Consider the following 5,309-nt stretch of genomic DNA (forward strand, 5'->3'; position numbering starts at 1 on the left):
GCTTCCCGCGACCGAGTATCATTTTGCACTTATTGCAGGTAACATGGTTTGCACGAGCCTTAGGAACATTACCATGAATGGTAAATAACCGCCACACCCAAGACTCGCGCCTAGTGCGGGTAGTAGGGATTTCCTCTACCTCATTCTCATCATCCTCTTCTTCCTCCTCTGCATCCTCACTCCTGTTCCCCTCTTCAGGCCCTTGGGGAGGTGGTGGTGGTGGAGGGGGTGGGGATGGGGGTGGTGCTGAAGTAGGTGCAGCACCAAGTGGCAGTTCAGCAGACAAGGATGCCATCTCAATGATGGTATAGTCTGCAGGTGGCAGCAAAAATCACTGTGTTCTGAAGAATAGCCAGAAACACAATGGGAATAAGCTCTTGGGCGTGGTCTTTTATAGGGGTGCTTGTGCGCGGTTCGCGGACATGCGCACTGTCCGCGGACAGATCGAACACAAAAAAAGGATCAGAAAGTTTCAAAAGGTATATAGAAACTCAAGATTGCTATGTGGGACTTGTGCCATGGTGAGATTTTATTGAAAAATATTATGGATTAACTGAAAATGTACTTTTAAATTGTTCGGGGACACGTACAGTGTCCGCATTTCAGGACACACGATGAGCGTGGGTGCGGTCATATGATCCGTTCGTGAACTAGTCCGCGAAGGAAGCGCCTGTCCGCAGGACACCAAGTGCACGGAGATTGGTTAGCGCATGCGCATTGATGTCCTACGGACACTGTTCGGGTTCTGAAGTAATTAAAAGTGTGTCACACGTGAAACGAACATTTCAGGACACCGCGTGTGTTCTTAGAACAGTTTAAACTTGGTAGCGAACAGTACGAACAGGTGTGGTGTTCTTCAGGACACCTCCATTTTCGTTTATGTACGAACATTTCAGAACACTCGCACTGTCCGCGGACACTTATTGTTTTTTAAAAAAAAAAACGTAAACTATTCACAATACAATATAAAAATTAAACTTTATTTAACATATACTAATAATTTATGACAGAGAAGGTGAGGCAGAAACAGAAACAAAAACAGGAGAATTTGGGGTTTCAACATGATTGGTATTAGGTGAAGAAGGGATGGAAGTCTCATCAAAACGTTTTGGATTATGGAGAGGGTTTGGGGATAATTGACTGGGATATGATGAGGAGGGACAAGTACATGTGGGGCAATGGTACGAGGTTTTTGGTTTGAAATGATTTTCTACAAAAGTTTTTAAATTATTAAAATTAGCCAACAATACATCCATTTTTTCTTCTATATTGTGAAGACTGTTATCCATAACAGGGTTTTCTGAAGTTTTTTCTATTTTGGTATTGTAACGCTCACCTGACTCCCACAGAGGCGCTGACCAGGACTGGAATGAAGTTGCTTCTTCCGGTGAGGCGCTGGACTCAGAGTATGGCAGGGCCGGTTCTTCTTTGGTTTTGTGATGGCAAGCTCTCCTTCCTGCTTCTGGTGCAGGGGCGCGTTGAAACCCAGTTAATTGACTGGATTCACTCTCATACATCCATGTTGGTTCTGCTAATGTCCGAGAATAAAAAGTCTCTATTGTCTTTCTTTCAGGTGCAGAACGTGGATCCCGAGAAGAGCGATGAAAACGATGAAGAATGCTCAGGTTAGTGTTCAAAGAATGTTTTTCCTCGGAGTGCAATATTAAACGCTAATGCATTTGTCTTTTTCCCCATAGGGGCCGGGGTCAGAATGCTGAACGAGCATAGACCCGAAACGAGAGGTAAGTTCCGGTAAGTCTTTAATGAGAGTCTTTATTATGCCTTTTCATTCTCTCATTAATTCCGCTGTCTTTCTTTTCCCCTTAGGGGCCGGGGTCTGCAGGTGCCTGTATGCGGCAGAGACCCGAAATGAAGTATGACCCAAACAGGTAAGTCTAAATGGAAGCTCTGGCTTTCCTTATGCTCTTCTCACTCTCAACTTTGTTGTCTGTCTTTTTTCCCCAGGTGCCGGGTTGATGCAGCGAATCCGGACGAGCGCCGCTGGCAATGGAGGCTGGCAGCAAGGTGAGTGAAATGCAGCGCGGCAGCGACGGGTGAGTTGATCTTTTAAAATGAAAGTCTTTCCTTTTCAGGATCGCCGACGGGATGACTCTTGGACGAGGTTGAAACAGGTAACGGCTCTTCTTTTGTCCAATTCTTTCTCCTTCTCCACATGCAGGTGTTTCAGGATGCAGGCGGGCGTGGCAGAAGTCCAGAAGCAGGAGCAGGCACGGTGAGCGTCCAGCTGCTAGATGCAGAACAACGCGAAGCACGGGGGGCAGTCCGGGCGTGGTTTAAATAGCCTTGGAAGAAGTTCCAGGTAAGTATTCTTCCACGGTCCCCACCCAAGTAAAATAGTTCCTTTAATAAAGTAGTCCCTCCTAAGCCTCATTTGGTTTGAGGCTTTATGCAGCATGGTCTGCGTCAGGTAAGTGCACCAAACACCTTCTTTTATGAGCCTGGCGCCTTTGGCGCCAAGACTGATGTCCAATATAAGCCTGGCGCCAAAGGCGCCAGGACAAAGTCCAAAGAGCCCCTATTAGGGGCCGCTGGGTCTTTTCCCAAGGGCATGATGCCTGCTTCCGGGGGTGCTGGGCCTGTCCCGGTGCTCTGGGGGCAGGCATCATGACAGGTATGCCCTGTACAAAAAAATAATATATATGTTAAATGTATATAAAAAAATAATAAATAAATGGTTTATATTCTAAAGTGTTTACCATTAGTTTCACTATCTTGTGACATTTCTTCATGTGGGAAATTGTCCTCTAGCCATTCCAGAGTACTAGACATTTCTGTGAGAAAAAAAAAAGATAATATATTTTTTAATCTAATACAGAAAGTTTATAAATATATGAGTAAAATGAAGTACACTTACTATTTTTGGTAAGATAAGTCCTATGTATTCAGTGGGTCTGGTCTTGTTCTCAGTTCTGTTGTGTCTGTGAGGTAATTATGTTGGAAGCCAATTTATCTTCTTGTGGTATATTCCATTTCGGAACATATTGTATTTAAATGAATGGTTAGTGTGTTACATATATGGGTTACATTTCTTATGTATTACTATATATAATGTGTTTGTGTGCTGCTTTTTGAATTTGTTAAATGTTCCTATATTATGATATAACAATCAAACATACCCCCCCCCACAGTTTTTAGGTAGTGGTACTGTTCTCCGAACATGTCCGCGAACATTAAATAAGTTTGCGGACATCAAGTTCATAAGAAGATATCTAGTCAGTTCCATATGACATGTATATAAAGTCAAAGTCATTATTGTTAAGTTGTGCTACTAAAAAACTATGAAATTCAGTGAAAAAACTTTGTTAAAGGGACGTTATGGTTAAGTTGCGCTACTAAATACCTATGAAATTCAGTGAAAAAACTTTGTTAAAGGGACGTTATGGTTAAGTTGCGCTACTAAAAACCTATGAAATTCAGTGAAAAAACTTTGTTAAAGGGACGTTATGGTTCCAAGTAAAACCGAAAAACCTTTGAAATTCGACAGTTATGGTAAGCTAAGCAACCATTACACGCGCCACCACAGCGCACTGCTAAGACTAACACCCAGGACATCAAAGATGACATCACAAATGTCATTGATGACATCACTGATGACATCACATGTGTATGTACTTCTCATGAAATATGTGTAGAAGGGATTCTTATTATGTTGCGAAAAAAGTGTCAAGAATCATTGCAAGAAATACACCCTACTAAGTGCATTGAACGATGCATTGATATAAATAGCATCCTATTATGGGGTTCTATCTAGTATACTAAGCTACTCATACAGAAACATAACATTGTGTGCAGCGTACAAGATGAAGGTATGATATTCGTAATGTTAATATGTTGAATAATGAAATGATAATTGTTTTCTTAATAGATTTTTGTGTACTGTAATAAGTAGCTAATAAAACCCATGTATTACATAATTGCATTACTACAGACAAAACACAAAGACACAAGAACACATACCAATATGGGTATATACAGGGAAAGTGAAGTTAGCAAAAAAGCACAAGTAGTAGCAGAAACAATTCATAACTTAACTGATTAGTTTCATGCAAATAAATGATTGCTCTGTTTCAAAGCTGCTATTTTCCCTATGTATATGTATCACTTGATGTGATTGGACCCTAAGGAAAGTAGTGTGAGTACAATGTATACAAATGTGACCATATACAGGGAAAGTACAGCCATAAAAAAAACAACAGAACTATCAGAAAGTGCTCATAAGTCTAGTGATTATCTTTATGCACAAAAAGGATTGCTGTCTTTCAAGCTTGTGTTTTCCCATATGTATATGTTTCATATGATGTGACTGTACTCTAAGGGAATTACTGTAAGAACCTACTAGAAGGATATGTCTACAAATAAAATAAAATTCTTAGTTTCTGACTGTTACTGAAGAAAACCATGTGGCCTAGATATGTCAGCAAAAGAAAAAATAGTGAGCCAGACATGTGATGGCATCAGTGATGTCATCAATGACATTTGTGATGTCATCTTTGATGTCCTGGGTGTAAATCTTAGCAGTGCACGGTGGTGGCGCGAGTTATGGTTGCTTAGCTTACCATAACTGGCGAATTTCAAGGGTTTTTCGGTTTTACTTGGAACCATAACGTCCCTTTAACAAAGTTTTTTCACTGAATTTCATAGGTTTTTAGTAGCGCAACTTAAGCATAACGTCCCTTTAACAAAGTTTTTTTCACTGAATTAATATATATATATATATATATATATATATATATACTGGCCACCCCGACATGTCCTGGTGGCAGGAAAGTTTACAAAGAGCAGCTCGTGTTGGATGATGGATGATATAGATGAGGAATCCGTGGGAGGCAGGAGTCCATTAAAAGCTACACTTCTGTATGCCTCATTTTAAGTGGCTCCTCTATACAAATCTCAGTAATATGACATTTTAAATTAAACTTAAAATGTGTAACTTGTTCTTCCCATGTGCTCTCATTTTGTTGGACCAGGTTAAGGAAAAAAACACCTTCACATTAGTGAGCTACTGAGAAGCAAACTGGGGTTTCTCAGTATCATGTATATCCAGCAGCATCATGGAGAATAAACACGCTTTTTGAATGTCAACTCTTTTTGGACTACAAAAATAAAACGCAAAACCGAATTACTAGTTTAACCTCAATTGATATCATTTTAGAGGTCACAATATATAACTGCATTTTTCAGCTTTTGATGACCTATTAGTGGTGACTGTTCAAATGTTTTCACATGTGCACTAGGCTGGTGTGATTATTTTCCCTCAGGGAACCAGGCTTGCAAAAAAACATATCAGG

This window comes from Ambystoma mexicanum, chromosome 4p, assembly GCF_040938575.1.
Source record: "Ambystoma mexicanum isolate Mex_15411 chromosome 4p, UKY_AmexF1_1, whole genome shotgun sequence".
NCBI lineage: Eukaryota > Metazoa > Chordata > Amphibia > Caudata > Ambystomatidae > Ambystoma > Ambystoma mexicanum.